The sequence below is a fragment of the Leopardus geoffroyi genome, chromosome C1 (assembly GCF_018350155.1).
Source record: "Leopardus geoffroyi isolate Oge1 chromosome C1, O.geoffroyi_Oge1_pat1.0, whole genome shotgun sequence".
Classification (NCBI taxonomy): Eukaryota; Metazoa; Chordata; class Mammalia; order Carnivora; family Felidae; genus Leopardus; species Leopardus geoffroyi.
In genome coordinates this window covers 101,740,135-101,757,346 of record NC_059328.1, presented here as the reverse complement: position 1 = coordinate 101,757,346, position 17,212 = coordinate 101,740,135, and the positions used below count along the sequence as shown (strand labels likewise).

Genomic DNA, 17,212 nt, shown 5'->3' with positions numbered 1-17,212 from the left:
GTGTCTTTGAATCGATATGGATAATAGCACAGAAGTCACTCAATTATTTGTTGACAGAATGAATGAACTAGTACATGAATGTATGACTGACTGAAAGCAGGGCTTGAGTGGGGGCACAGAAAGGCGAGAAGGTATTTTTTCCCTGGGCTGTAGTTTCTCTTGGACATGTTTTAATTTTGCTCTGCATTTGGAAATAGAAAACTGTCTTATCTGTGGGGATCAGTAGGGACTAGTAGGAAGTTGGGAAGGGAGAAGGGAGGTGTCTGGGTGTCTGGAAATCTGGTCCAGTTAGTAAAGATATGGGAAAGAGTGCTTCGAATCTAGGTGAATCTTGGGTAGAGGGCTAGATTTTTGGATTTGGAAAATAGGTTTTCCATAGGATTTATGGGGTAACAGGTCACAGTTAAGGGGAAGAGTCATACTATATTGCATTAACCCATTGATTACTTTATTTATCCACCTTTATTCATTCTGTAAATATTTGTTGAGTATTTGTTATATGTTAGGTATTTCATTACTTACCAAGACACAACCGTGAGCAACACATGGTCCTTTAAAGTCTAGTTGAAGAAAAAAGGGACACCGTTGTTACTATATCAAGTTCTGCATTCCCTAGAATGCATTCTTGCCAGAAACAAATATTTTACAAGTAGTGTCTCCGTTGTGAAGGGCTCTACTGAGGAAAACACTCTTATCTAGGTTAGCATTCCATTTAAGAACTTTTCTTTTCCTTTGTGTGTGTATATAATTCCTAATTATATAAATGGATTTTCCTCTAAAGTCAAAATATAGAACATTTGGTTGCATGGTGTAGCACGTGGGCAAAATGGCCCACAAGAACACTCGCTGGTAATGACAAAAATGATATCCTGTGGCAGTAGCTAACAAGCAGTTTTTAATAGCAGAAAGAGAGAATATGGTAGCATAGTTGGTTCTGGCAGGGAAAAGGGAGACATTGCAAAAGAATTAAGTATTACAATATCCACATTTTTGAAAATTATAGCCTGTGAGATATAGATCTTAAGTCATAATTAGTTCAAGTACGGATTATTTCCTTGGGATGGTTTTCAGGTATTGGGGAGTGATCTTGAGTAATATTTGATACAACAAAATTGCAGAGCCTTGGGAACATTCGGACACCCCTCTATACTTCCTGAAGCTCATTGTCATGGGACTTGACCTAAAAACACTTTTTACTCAGCCAGCTTTGAGTCATTTGTGGGAATACATGACAAGGTTGGTATATATTTTTTTCTGCCCATTTGGGACACTTCCAGGTTATATAAAGGACCAGTAGAAGTGTGGCAGCAGTAACTTATTTGTGGTCCAAGTGTGGTTTGACAACTGCAGCTCTACAGAACTCCATGCCATCTGCTCTGTCTCTGTTCTCCTGGTGATACTGACTTATGTAAGAGCTATTAAAGATTTAACACAGCAGAGCAGCATGCATGGGGAAACCATTCATCAACATGCAAAAATAACATAGTCCCTAAAAATTACATTTCTTTCAATTACTAGTTCCTAACTGCACTTTATTTTAGGACCCATTACTATTCTTTGGCTACTATATCTTGCTTTCTGCAATTCTCTCTTTAAACTGCTGTAGTTTAAGTGTGGGTCCTGGAAAAATGGTGATGTCAGTGATTTGACTTCCACTTCCCTGGGAGCCTCTCCCATAATTTTTTGTAGAGTCTTTCCATTTTCTATTTGTTGCCCAACCTCTATGAAAGTTTCTTCTCAGGAAAAGATCTGTCACCAATCATTCACACCTTGATGCAAATTTAGACCAGTATGTTACCTTTCCCTGGGGTGTATGCACTTTAAGTTTTTCCTCTAAATATATAACAACATTTTGCCTGTTTCTAGAGGAATTTAAGCTCTATTCCATCAAGCAACGGGATTAGTATTTTACTAGGTGAGAGCCTTCCTTGATGTCCCTGATATTCTACCTGGCAACTCTTATGAATAAGGCTGCTTCTTCCCATAAACTATACATCAATTCCCAATTTAGATATAGACTGAAGGCCTGAACTCATCCTAACCTAGGTGTAGTGGTACAGCCACTGTGAAAAACAGCATGGAGTTTCCTCCAAATATTAAAAATAGAACTACCTCACAATCCAGTAATCACATTATTGGGTATTTATCCCTCAAATACAGAAACACCACCAAAGGGATATTTGCACTCCTGTTTATTGCAGCATTATTTACATATGGAAGAAATCCATCAACAGATGAATGGATAAAGAAGATGTATATACATATGATGGAATATCATTCAGCCATAAAAAAGAATGAAAATCTTGCCATTTGCAATGACATGGATGGAGTTAGAGAGTATAAAGTGAAGTGAAATAAGTCAGAGAAAGACAAATACCATGTGATCCCACTCATATGTGGAATTTAAGAAACAAAACTAATGAGCAAGGAAAAAAAAGAGAGAGACAAACCAAGACACAGACTCTTAGATATATTCCCCAGTTATCTGAGGGGAGGCAGGCAGAGAGATGGGGGAGATAAGGGAGAAGAAGGAAAAAAGAAAAAGACTGTGGATTCCATTTTGGGAATACTCTTTTGCGATCTTTCAGATTGCTCACCCAAGGAAAAGCCAGCTGCCATGTTATGAGGCACATACTTGTGAAGAGACCTTCATATAAAGATCTTGTAAAAAACAGGTTGGGACTGGAGAGAAGACTGAATAATTGGACTATTAATTATTTTTATGTTTAAATAATAATAAATTCCCCAAACCATGAGGCCAGGTCTTCCTGAGGACAAGTGGACAGCTTTGGCATTTGCTGAGTCCCCTCCCGCACAGGGGTTCTCACTAAGTTAGTGGACATTGGGCCTAGCAGAATTCTTGGTGTGAGGGATTGAGTCTTGCCAACAATCACATAAATGCAAGTGGATCCCTCATAGCCAAGCCTGCAGATGAGACCACAGCCCTGGCCTATGACTGCAACTTCATGAGAAAATTTGAGCCAGATATACCCATCTAAGACAGGTCTGGATTTGACCCAGTGAAGCTGTGAAATAATAAGTGTTTGTTGTTTTAAGCCTCTAATTTTTAGAATAATTTGTTACACAGTAATAGAAAAACAAATACAGGGGACCAGTGACTTGAATTCCCAACAGTGTCCTAAAAGGTGGATTTACACTCTTTGCTTTATACTTTCTGTAAAAGCAAGACTTACTCCTGATGTTGTGTGATAATTCATCAAATTGGCTTGCTGGGGTTCATTGCCAATTCTTCCCTCTTCCTTCCCACTCCTTCCTTGAGCCAGTCACACCCTAACTTAACATGTTTCTTATTAGAAATCCACCATCTTTCCCTCCATCTACCTCCTTCCTGTTTTTATTCAGAGTAAAGGAGGGATAAAATAATTGGAGTTAAAGTGAGACATTAATGCCCCTGAACAGATGCACTTGGGAGTGATGTGACAGAATGTTCAGGAGAATGTGCTGGAGCCCTGGGACAAAATGTGGTTGATGATCACCCAACATGGCATGCAGAAGCTGAGAGCTAGGGGTGAGGGACCCAGGTGACAGCTGTTGTTTTTTTGTGCCCTTCTTTTGTTGACAATCTGGGAAGGATCCGTTCTGCTGGGTTTTTGTGGGGGGAGAGACTGATGAGCAGGATTTAGGTTTATTCTTAGAATACAGAATCTTTTGGGTTAGCAGTAAAAGCTGAGTTGAGACTCGTTCTCTTTCAATCTCCAGCATCACGTCTGTTCCTTGTTTCTTGGGTCAAGGGCAGGAGTGGCTGCTAAGCGAGCAACATTTGTGTCTTCACTGAACAAATTTTGAAGGAAGGAAAAATGCCTACTCAGGCAACACACCCTGACTTCCTTTGCAAGCTTCAGAACATATGTCTGAAGAAAAATACTTCTATTTGAAGCTACTGAAAAGTAAAAGAGGGACTCAACAATAGGTGACAAGGACATTCAAAAGGCACAAGGCAGAAACTCAGAAGGGCAGAGTTTACTAACGACACTGATACTCCTTGGTGGAAACAAACTCTAATCCATGACCTTACCACAGAGAAACTCCTATTAAGGGATCACAACAAGGATCAATGAGATGGAAATTAATGAAAGTAAAAAGGCTGACCACGATCAGGTATCTCTAACAGCGCTCGAATTCTCAGGACACTGTGTACAGAAGTAATTTCTTTAAGAAGGTGGCTTTTTTACTTTATCTGAATGCAGGGCTGGATGGAACACTTTTGAATATATCACAGGATAGTGATGTTGCAGGGCTGGCTGTAGGAGGGCAGTTTCTTCCCCCACAGTATGCTGCAAAGCACCTTGCCTTTTACATCCAGTTGGCCAATCAGATTCTGTCTGATTGAAAGGCTCTGTCCTATTGGCTAAAGCAGGCAAATGGTCTGTCTCTGCATACTACATAGCTTCTGATTTTGGCTCCATCAATAGACACACTTCCTATCACTCAACTGATAATGACAATCATTCAGAACAAAATAAGATGTAAGGGCGAAGCCAGAATAGTAGACACACAAGGCAAGACAACAGTAGCAGAAATTACATGCTCTTTTCCTTTTCTTCTCTCCTTCCATCTAGGGTAACTTTCCCTTTAGATTTCCCTCTGAATTCACAGCATGATAAAAAAGCACTGATTCTAAGCCTCATGAGCTCTTACCTATTTTAATTCGTACCAAAGAGGTATTTGATAAAAAGATGATATAAAAAGCAGGTTGTGACTGGAGAGAAGACTGAGTAGTTGGACAAGTAGTAGTTTGTTTGTTTCAATAACAACAAAGTTCCCAAATCATGAGGTCAGTTCTTCCTGAGGACAGATGGACAGCTTCAGCATTTGCTGGGTCCTATCCTGCATAAGAGTTCTTACTGAGTTAGCAGATACGGGCTTACTAGAATCCTTGCTGGGGCTGGGGGTGGGTGCAGATTAAAACATGGAGTTTATTATGCTCTAAGGCCACGTATATCTCAGGCAAGGAAAACTAGAGAGACATAGGAGTATACATGAAAGACTGTTTCTGTGTAGAAGAGCATTTTCATATTTGGAGTAAAGCAGAATGATTAGATCATTTACTTAAATTTCTTTTTTCTTTTCTTTTTTTTTTTTTCCAACGTTTATTTATTTTTGGGACAGAGAGAGACAGAGCATGAACGGGGGAGGGGCAGAGAGAGAGGGAGACACAGAATCGGAAACAGGCTCCAGGCTCTGAGCCATCAGCCCAGAGCCCGACGCGGGGCTCGAACTCACGGACCGCGAGATCGTGACCTGGCTGAAGTCGGATGCTTAACCGACTGCGCCACCCAGGCGCCCCACTTAAATTTCTTTTGATTTAAGGTTGACACAAGTGATGAGGTCCTGAGTAGGCTATGACTGGTGCTTAAGAAAGTAACCAAGCAAACAAACAAATGTACAAACAAACAAAGCAAATGAAAGTAGTATTGTGGCATGGAAAACAGCTTTCATAGAAGTGAAAAGCCTATCTGCTAGTTCAGGTATAACCTATTTGCTACAATAGAAATATATTCTGAGCACAAATGTATTTTAAAATTTCTAGTAGCTCCATTAAAAAATAAATTAACAAGTTAAGTTAATTTTAATAATTTATTTTATTTAACCTAACAATAAAAATGTATAATAACAGCATGTTATCAAAGCAAAAAAATGAGATATTTTATGTTGTTTTTACACTAAATCTTTGAAATTCAGTGTATATTTTACACTATGGTACACTTCAGACTGGTCAAATTTCAAGAATTCAACACAACATGTGGCTAGTGGCTATTGTATTGGGCAGTAAGATTCTACACCATCCTGGCCACTCACCCTCTGTATGACCTTGGCTAAGCCATTTTCTCTTCTATGGCTCATTTTTTCATATCCATAGAAAAGAGGACTAGTCTACATCACTCTTTTTCAAAGTTTTTAGCACAGGAAATAACATGGATGGATAAGATTTAAATTGTAGTTGTTGGGCAGGAAGTTGTCATTGTATGACATGTCTGTGAATTACACAATCTTTAGAGTCCTCTTTAGACTTATTAGGATTGTCTTTAATGACTGACCCACTTTAAGTTGTGCCCATATTTGTCCAACATTAACCACATGTCAGATCTTGATCACATCTTCTTCAATTCTTATGCCTTTTTTGAACCAGAAGAGGGAAAGAAAAGCAAGGAGTGTAATATGGAGGAGAAAACTGGAGGGGACAAAGATAGCAGAAGGAGAGAGAAAAGAAAAAGAGTGGAAAGTTTGAGAGTGGAGTGAAAAAAGTACTTTATACATGCATGAATACTGTGAAGCCAAATTAAAACCACCAAGAAAAGAAGTGGACCATGTTTCCACCTCATTCCACCCTTAAGCCTCAGTGACCCTTTTCCAATCCTAGACTGTTGAGAACTACACAATTTAAGTCTATGATTGTGAAACAGACAACTTCCTTGAATAGTCACTCTCTCCTGTCATTCTTTTTTTGTATTATTCATCAGATACAGATTGCTCATTTGTTATAAACCAGTCACTGTGCAGGTGCTGGTGGTGGGTGTTTGTAAGGAGTCAGCCTACCCAGCTTATCTCATCTCTTCCCATTGCATTCTCTCTTAATAAAGAACGACGTTACCAAATGTTTCCATCTGGCAGGACTGTGCTGCAGTTATGTCTTCAGGACCAGAAAGTGGTTTGCTGAACTCAAGGCTTCTAATCAGGGAGTCCCACGGGGACTATTAGTGCCCACTACCATCCCTATGCTCTTCTGCATTGTCCAGTCTCTCTTACGGTTACTTGGCCATGTGACTAGTGTAGCCTATGGATTGTGAGAAATGATGCTTGTCACTTCAGGGCTGACATGGTGAGGGTCATCGTCAGCTTTCCATTTACTCTCTTTCCTCTCATCTGACCATTAAACCATGCCTGGGCCACAGAGGAGAGGAAACCTGGATCCCTGAGCTATGCTTAAGAGAGCCACTCAACCTGCCTTGGACTATGATATGAGCAAGAAATAAGCTGTTCTTGTGGTAAGCCACTGGAATTTGGGGGTTTGCTACAGCTGTTGGTGTTATTACCCTGATGGGTATGGTGGCCCATGGCTGGTGAACTTGTTCCTTTCTAAGGGAGACATTGTGCTTGGGTAGCAACCTGAAAAAGACCCTGAATGTCAGGGCTATTTATTTCCATTGCATTGAGTATCCTGACCGATACCTATAGCTGACATTTTCTATATTGGTGAGCATGCTTCGCAGTCTTTCTTAATGAACAGGAGTGCCATGTGCAGAGGTAGATAGTCCCTGGGCCAGATTCCATATTCAAGGGATACTCATATCAATGAAGGAAATGTAGTTTTTTTCATTGGACCATATCAAGGGAAGAGTCCACATTTTTTAAAGAAAGCACAAATTATACCTTACATTTTTATTGTTCAAAGTGTATTCCCATCTACCATCTGAAGTGACTCTCACCAGTATATGTGAGATAAACACAATAAGTAATATATCAGTTTTAACAGATAGAGAAACTGAGACTTGAAGAAGCTAAGTGACTTTTTCAAGATCATACTGAGGATGGGATAGCTGAGATCAGAATTCTGTCTGAAGTGCTACTGTGCTGCTTACCTTTAACCAGTGTGCTTATCATGCTAATTTAGGATTCTTCAGCAGTGGATGTAAAATTATGTACCAACAATACCATTTAAGCTTCAAATATAAGTTATTTGTATTTTAAATGATATCATATATCTATTAATGAAAGCTTACATTTTATTTACCCAGCAAATTAGTTCTCCACAGAACTTTCATATTTGTTGTCTTGTTTAATCCCTATAAAAACTGCAAGGAAGGCAGCAAAGGTATCATGCCCATTTTATAACTGAGGAAACTGAGGCCAGAGAAGTTAAGGACAAGGTGGGCAGAGCCAGGATTGAAATCTGTCTTTTAATTCTAAACCTAAAGCTTCCCCCCCCCTTTTTTTAAATGTATTTATTTATTTTGAGAGAGAGAGAGGGAGCATAAGTGGGGAGGGGCAGAGAGAGAGGGAGAAGAGAGAATCCCAAGCAGACTCCACACTGCCAGCACAGAGCCTGACGTGGGGCTTGAACCCACCAACTGTGAGACCATGACCTGAGCCGAAATCAAGAATCGAATGCTTAAGTGACTGACCCACCCAGGTGCCCCAAGCTTTTTCCTTTCTAATATGCTGTTTTAAGACATATGAGAACATCTGTTCTACAAGTAATAAAATATATTTTTAAATACCTAATGAAATGAAATTAACTCCGTCAGCAAAATTTTCTGAGTATCTACTAAGTCCCTGGTACGTTCCAGGCCTTCTTCAATCCCAAGTGCCTGCTATTGCCGAGTCTGGCCTGTCTTGTACCATTTGTCAGTTTCTGGCAGATTGATTCTGTGTGAGATGGTGCCAGCTTTCCTGGAGGAGGTAATTCAAAGCCCATTCAGTTCAGGCCCCACACATCTTCCCTCAAAGGAGTGAAAGCTGCATCTCCTCATGAGGACCGGTGTGTTTAAATGGGAAAGAATAGGAGACATACTTAGGGAACACTCTCACTCACAGCCCTTCAAGTCATGGGCAATGGATAGGAGCTTCCTGTGTGATTATAAAACCCCCCGTTGTCCAGGTAGAGAGGACAGCACACATAATTCCCCAAGAATGTTGCAGCCAGGTGACTATGGGCTTCCTGCAGATTGTACCTATGTGTCTAGAGACATAGATGTAGTGCTGCTCTAAGACTGTTCCTTCATCTTAAAATTTGCCTGTCTTACTTCACATTCCAAATGACTGAATAAATAAGGTTCAGTCACTCATGAAACACTTACTGAATATATGCCATGCTGTGCTAACCTGTGCAGGTGTGCAAATAAGCTAGGATTTGTGTTTTTGTTTTCGGTGGGAACTTTCTAGAAACACTTGTAGTAACACTTTCACCACAGGAAACACTCCAATATCAGGAATATGACATTTGAATTATTCATTGATTATATATATATATATATATATATATATATATATATATTTTTTTTTTTTTTTTTTTTTTTTTTTTAAATGAACGTTGACCATGTGGCAGGTATTTAGCTGACCACTCGGCACAGAATTGGGAGCAAATGTAGTCATGCTTTCTGAAGTATAGTTAATGTTTTGGGAGGGGCAAGCCTTTTGGTATCCTATGAATCATATAATATAGGAGGTTATCCATACTGTCTTGTTGCAGGGCAGTTCTGCATAAAAGGGTGGGGACTAGTGACTTAAAAACATGTTTTGCCTTCACATTGTTTCTAAGAACCCAATAAATGCTTGCTGACTGACTGATCAAAACCTCATACTAAGTTACATTAAGCCACACTAGTGCCATCTTTTTTGTTTCATTTCTAGACAGTACTAGATAAGTGAACATGGGGAGAATAGGTTTAGAACATTTGAGACCATAAGACATGGGTATAAAGGACACCTTAAGTGCCTAGAGTCTCATCCAACTTTGCCCCCTTTTCCTAAATCAACTAGATGATTTTCTTAACCCTCTCAAAGACCCAGATTTCTGAGATGATGAGGTTGAAGGTGGGTCTGCTCTTCATAGACTCTGGTTGGTTATGTTCTGCAGGGAAAGGGGCAGTCACTTGCCAGCAGCAATTTTTCATCATTTCCTCACGGCGTGCAGTTCCGAGGCCTGTAGAAAGCTGTGCGTGACCCAGGCCTTTCTGTAAGTCAGCTAATGATCGCCCAATCCACTGGAGAAAATTGATTGTGTCAAAGCTCATGAAGAGCTATGGGCTGATCAATGTCTCAGCGAAGTCAAGTTTCACACAGAACTGCCCAAAGCTGGAATTAAATGTCAGGTACAATTTAGCACTGACGCCCTAGTAGTGTCTTTGGAGAGGGAGCCTCACAGCTCATTCTGCACGTCAGATTAACTCCCCCATGGCGGGCTCCCTTGGCTAAGTGATCAGGGTCTGGCAGGTTGCCACACCACAAGTTTCTCTGTAAGATCTGCAAAAGTGGGAACTTGGTGCTCAGGCTGCTCTGTAGTCGTACATCCTGTCAAAGCTAGAAGGGAAATGTCTTGGGGAAGAAAGGAGAGAGGTGTTGGGTGTCAGGCCTGATTTAAGTAAGGCCATGGCACTGAGTGGGGAGCTGTAAGTGGAACTTTCTGGAAAGAATCCTGTTGGCAAGAAGGCTAAAAGGGGAGCTAGAGGAGGGCTGCTTTGTGCCATGTTATGACCAGGCTTCAGGACCTTTGTGATTTACTTCTGCTTAGCTTCTTGCACTAATGGCCTGCTAATGTTCTTTACATGGCTTCCAATCAAGTCAAAGAGGTAGTTTGATCTACAAAAGCCACGTCTCCTCTGTAGCTTTGCTTTCTTTTTTCTCTTTCCTCTCTCCTCCATATATCAAATCCTACCATCCTTCAATGCCCAGATCAAATGTCCATTTCTTCATGAATCTTCCATTGATTCCTCCAGCTTAAAGGATTTTCTCATCTCCTGAAATCCTGCAGAACCTAACTCTATCATCTTTTATGCCATTTTAAATTTCCATTCTCTATTAGATGATGATTTGAGAATAGGATCCAGGTCTGATTTATTTCCCTGTCCCCAAATTTCTACACAATATTGTCATTACTTCTAAAATGTATAATACTCTTTAATAATGGGTTTATGATACTGAATTTCTATGTATTTCTTTTTTTTTCAACGTTTATTTATTTTTGGGACAGAGAGAGACAGAGCATGAACGGGGGAGGGGCAGAGAGAGAGGGAGACACAGAATCGGAAACAGGCTCCAGGCTCTGAGCCATCAGCCCAGAGCCCGACGCGGGGCTTGAACTCACGGACCGCGAGATCGTGACCTGGCTGAAGTCGGACGCTTAACCAACTGCGCCACCCAGGCGCCCCTCTATGTATTTCTTTTATAACTGTTGTCAGTCAGTTTAGGCTGTTATAACATATCATCATAGGCAGGGTGGCTTATAAACAACAGAAATTCATTTCTCACTGCACTGGAGACTGGAAATCCAAGATCATGGCGCCAGTATGGTCAGGTTCTGGTTAGAGCCTTCTTCAGGATTGCAGATGGCTGACTTCTTGTTGTATCCTCACATGATGGAGTGAGCTAGCTCCCTGGCCTCTTCTTATAAGGGCATTAATCCCATTCATGAGGGCTCCACCTCCTGACCTAACCACCTCCTGAAGGTCCCACCTCCAAATATCATAACATTGGGATTAAGGTTTCAATATATGGGTTTTGGGGGAGACACATCTGGTGCACTATAGAGCCAAAGTCCCAAGTTGCCCAATTGAGAGCATCTGTCCTGTCATTCTGATTAAGCTTCTTCTCCATATTTACGGCCAATATCTGGTTTGTAAATGAGAGACTTTGTTCTTTTTGATTGCTTGTGGATGAGGTGAGACCACATGGCTTATTTTAGAATCAATCTTGTATTTCTAATAAATTCAGCTTCTTCTAGGGTCATGTTCAGTTTCTCTGTCAGCATATTTAATGCTGATACACTGCTAGATGCAATCAAATGTCTCAAATATGAAAAGAGAAGCGTTTTCAAGGAAATCCTCAAGACCAACCAGCAAGAAGTCCATAAGCACCTACTCACATCTCCTCCTTCAACAAACTGAAATAGGGTCTTTATATGTGAAAGACTCTCACTGAACAACTTTGATGGTCTTTTAGTCCCTGCTTGTATTTTCCAACATGTTTGTTATGACTGCTGTAGTCAAACAGTGGAGAATATAGGCACACATGGTCTGAATTGTTTTAAGATATTGTGGCTGGTAAAGAAAAGACTAATAATATTATTAACTGCTTTGGGGCTAATTAAAGAACAAAGAGACCAGTGAATGGGCCATGTTCACTGACGATGAGACAAGAGTAGACGAATGACAGAATTTTCATCTATGTTTTCTCTTCATCATGTGAGGCCTTCCATGACTGCCTTAGAATTTCAGAGGACTGTTTTCTTCAGCGTGAACTCAAAGCATTTCTATCCATTACTGAAACATACTCTGAAAAAGTAAAGATTTCCTGCCATTGCTAAGTAATTGCTACAGTCATATTGGAATTTTGCATACCTGAGAGCCTGTCTATAATAATGCTGCTTAAAATCCTGTTCAAAGCTAGGTTGCTAAACAGCATCCATCTGTCTCTCGTTGACTGCATTTACTTTGTAGTTTTTTGATCTTCGAAAATCTTTACAATTAGTTCCATTTCTGCCTGAAGTTGTCTCAGTTGTGCAACAACTGTATTGTTTTTTCTTTTTTCCAAAGCATGAAGATACTATCAAAATAAAGGTTTTGTGAGATCCACAGCAGAGTTTACCACATTAGCAACACTAAAAAGATCCGATTTCTCTCATAATACTTATTTTTCATTGTATATCTTCCTCATTAAAAGAAAGCAGAAAATCTAGATCCCCATCCAAATGATGTACAAGGTGAGAAGTCAGGTTCTACGCCACCATCTTGCTTTAAAAAAAAAAAAAAAAGGTCTGCTTCATTTTTGTCTTTATTACTTCATTCAACTCCTTCCTCAAAAGTGGTTTTCAATCAGTAGTTGATTGATGCTTGGATGATGAGTGGTTATAAATTCTCAAAGTTCTCTTCCTCAATATGTGGAATCCATAGGACTGAACTGATCCTAGATTGGCCTGAACATGTAGAAGCTGAAGGCACAAGAAAGGCAAGTATTCACACCCTACAAAAGCACCTCATTTGTTAGTATCTATCAAAGCAGGGAGGGATGAGCAGTTAAAGTAGCACAGACTATGTTTGTGCCTACTCAATCTGTTTAGCAGTTTACCTACTACCAACAGCACAAACATTCAGGACAAACTGATTTTGCTTGCATTAATTAGCATCAATTATAAACTCTTTGCATTTGAGTTAGAGCATTGTTATTTTAAATCTTTGAGCAGTGAAAGAAAAGGAAGAAGGATTGAGAATAAAGTGAAAGACAAGAAGTTGAAAGAAAAGGAAAAGAGGATCATGAGACCAGCAGTGAGATACTTAAACTGAAATTTTGGCTTTATCTCTGATTTGTGGTGTGACCATACACAAATTCTGTAACCTCTCTGAGTCTAGCTTTCTTTTCTGAGAATTGGCAAAAATAACCACCTGGTAGGCTTGTTGTAAAGACTAAGTTAGTTTCTGTTTATAAAATGTCTACATACTGACTGGCACCAGGTATGTAGGCTCAAAAGTGATAACTATTTACTGAATAGGTGAGTTTTTGGATACAGCTATGTGTATGTGTATATTGGCCATTCATTTTTCAATTTTGAGACTAACACAATTTTCAGTAATTTCATGAGAAAACTCTCATGATCTTAGGAAAAGAGAATGTCTAACTTGTGTAGACAAGCCCAATGAAAGATTTTCATTGCACACAATAGCAATCAACATTTACTTTACACTTAAGTTTCCAGGGATAGGTCTAAATATTTACATGCATTATTTTATTTAATCCTTTACAATGACACCAAGAGGTAGGTAGTAGTAACCAATCCAATCTTCCAGCTTAAAAACCCAAAATTCAGAGAGATTATGTTTCTTGTCTGGAGTCAGCAACTAGGTCTGGAAAGGGAATACAAAGATCTCTAACCTCACAGCTGGATCTCTTATAAAAGAAACTCAGGGTATACCTTCTAAGCTTACAATTAAGGCTCCTTACTTACATTTACACATTGTTTAGCAGTTTACAAAGAGATTTCATACAATTCTTACTTGGTCCTTCTAGAGACCATTTTAGGGAGTCAGCCTTCTCTTAAGAATCAGTCAGCCATTCACGAAGTAAGACCTAGAGACAGAGATCTGTTCAGGTAGCATAGCTGGGAGGCAGCAGACCTGAACTCAAATGCTGAACTTCCAACTCCAAGTCTGGGGCTCTTTTTATTGCCCCACAGCTGTTAATGGGTTTTAGAACATGCACCTAGCTTGGAATTGATTTTGAAGCCTTGAAGCATAATTTTCAATTAATGTTAATGCAACACACTTCAGTTCCTTGCTTGCTTGCTGTCTCAGGTTTGGGATTATGAGGGACAGGTGTAAAGAGACTTTAGCTCTGGAGAGGAACTCTCTGCACTGGATCCTAATCACCATGGACAATTGCCATGAACACTTTCTCCTTTTCCTGCTGGCACCTGCGGGAGAGCCTACTTTCTGAAGCCCACTTATACTGGCAAAGAATCTACAGGAATTCTTTGTAAAAATGTGCAGTTGTTACTTCCTTAGGTTAAGATTTTTATTGCTTAAAAGTTTGCACTGTGAATAATTATATGAAAGGCTTTAAAAAATATATATATGTACCATTTAGAGAATAATGATAAAGCAAACATCTCGCAATCACCTCTCAATTTAAAAACTAGAACTTTTACCAGTGAATTTTCAAAAGCCCCTTCAATGCCCCTTCCTGATCACACTCTAGAAATAGTCACTATCTTGAATTTTGTGTTACTATTTTCTTGCTTTCACATAATTTTATCACCTAGATAAGAATCTCCATGAGGCAGATCCTTTAGTTTTGCCTGGTTTCAAATTTTATATGAACTGTATCATATTGCGTGTATTCTTTGCTATTTGCTTCTCTCTAAAATCTTTGCTTTTGAGATTGACCCACGTTAATGCATTGGATAATTTATTTCAACTATTACTTAGAGCTCCATTTTATGAAAATGCCACGATTTATTTATCCATTCTATTGTTTATAGAAATTTGGGTTTTTCCTTTTTGTTACCATGAACAATGTTGTTTTGGACATTTTTGTACATGTGTCTTCACAAACACATGTATAAGAATTTATCTCCAGGGTATATACATATGTAGGACTTGAATTTCTAGTCACAAAGTGTAAGTATGTTCAGATTCACTAGATAATGTCAAACGTTTTCAAAGTGGTTGTATCAATTTATACTCCCTCTTCTAATAAGGAAGAATTGGTTTACATCCTTGCTGCCTCTTGGTGCTTTCAACTTTTCAAATTTTTGTTGATCTGGGGTGGGGGGATGGGGGGTGGATAAAATCTGATATCACTGTGGTGTTTTAATTTGCATCTTTTCTGATGATTAATGAAGTTGAATATCTTGATATATTTAAGGATCATTTGCGTTTTCTAATCCATGAAATTCTGATTCATGTTTTTTACTCATTTTTTAATGAGTTGATCACCATTTTCTTTTAGTTCTTCAAATATTCTGATTATTAATATTTCACCCACTTTATGTGTCACAAATACTGTTTTCTAGTAAAACAGTATTTCTAGTAAACAGTTCTCTAGTAAAACAGTTTTCTAGTAAAAAGATACTAGTTTTTAGCTGTATCTATCTACCAATACCTAAACCATTGATTATCCTGTTCCTACTTTTATATGATGTGACTAAAACTCTTGCTTTTTCTGATCTGCTACCTGATTTACATGATCACGTTCAGTAGGGACCTTCCAGTTCCCTGTTTTGTTACACTGGTTCTGGGACTTCAGAAGTGGTGTGGGCTACCAACAGAACATGGATCCTGGAACTCGGTTTGGATAGGTTTGTATTCAGTGTCTGCCATTAATTGCTTGTTATTGGACGTTGGGCAGGTTCTCATTTTGTACCTAATGTGCCAATTAAATGTACTTTAGGGGCACCTGGGTGGCTTAATCGGTTAAGCATCTGATCTTGGCTCAGGTCATGATCTCGTGGTCTGTGAGTTCGAGCCCTGCGTTGGGCTCTGTGCTGACAGCTCAGAGACTGAAGCCTGCTTTGGATTCTGTGTCTCCCTCTCTGCCCTTCCACTGCTCGTGCTGTCTCTCTCAAAAATGAATAAAATTTTTAAAAATGTACTTTAAAGGGATGTTGTGTCCTAGTGCTATATTTTATAGTTGGTGAAGTTGATAGGTGCTCAAACAATATTTGGTGTTTAGATTTGCCTTAAATTCACTGGCATAGGCAGATGTGATACCTCTCATGTAAATGGAAGAGTCAGTGCATTTGGTGAAAATTGTAAGCTCTATGCCATTTTTGTAACTGAGAATTTTCAGACCCACTGGAAACAAATTCAGAAATGAAGTCCCATGAGGGATCTTAAATGAATAGGGCACAGTCTTCTCCATTAAGATATGGCTATTTTAAACTGGATATTTGGAGAAATAGAAGGTAAAATTTTAGATATTTAAGCCTTTTCCCACCCTTTGCATAACTGGACACAGGAAATTGCCTTGAAGCAGAGGCTCTGGGTTGAAGAAGTCACTGAAATTGTTCCTCTTAATTATAAAACTTTATTGCCGATATGTGCTGTTACTTTTTTCTATATTATTTCCTGTGTTGCAAATGCTGCCCTCCCCACATAGAAGACAGAGTTCTGGGAGAGGGTGGCTTTGGGAGTCATCCTCCACTTCTCATTTCCCTTATCCTCATCTATCTGGACTCTGACCAAATCCTCTCTGCTCTCCTTTCACTGTTTCTCATTTAGTTCACTCCACTGTATGCTTGCTGTCACTGCTTTAGTCTTGTCTTTCTCACCTTACTGGAAAACTGGAATAGAATCCTAACAGGTCTCCCTTCCTCCATCATCACGCCTCCTCCAATTCATCCTTTTTAAAAATTTTTTTTTAAAGTTTATTTTTTATTTTTGAGACAGAGAGAGACAGAGCATGAACGGGGGAAGGGCAGAGAGAGAGGGAGACACAGAATCGGAAGTAGGCTCCAGGCTCTGAGCCATCAGCTCAGAGCCCGACGCGGGGCTCGAACTCACGGACCGCGAGATCGTGACCTGAGCCGAAGTCGGACGCTCAACCGACTGAGCCACCCAGGCGCCCCTGCTCCAATTCATCCTTTATCTTGCTGCCAGAGAATGTTTTAAAATAGAAATCTCATTACATCACCTCCTTGTTTAAAGCCTTTTATGGCTCCCGTGGCCCCCAGAAAAAGGTCTTGTGTTCTTAGGATGGCACATGAGACCAGCTTTTCCCTGCTGCTTCCTCACGCTCCATGTCAAACCTGTCTACTGATGGTCTCTGGCGCTGCCCTATGGTTTCATGCCCTGTTTTCTGGTTTATACTCTCCTCACCACCTTGTAGGCCATTTACCACCTTGCTTGCCTGCTCATTCAACACTTAGCCCAAGTGCCAACTCTTCTTTGAAACTGCTCCTGGATCTTTCAGATCACATTGACAATTCCTTTTTGGTCCATTTCACTGTGTAGATATTTCTATTCAAATCAGTCTTACTTGA

The 17,212-nt window shown here is 39.7% G+C and overlaps 1 pseudogene; it reads right to left on the bottom strand.

Annotated features, from left to right (window-relative positions):
- Window positions 1-16,552, bottom strand: part of LOC123596844 — a 46,278-nt pseudogene extending 29,726 nt beyond the window's left edge.
- Window positions 16,553-17,212: the final 660 nt, after the last annotated feature.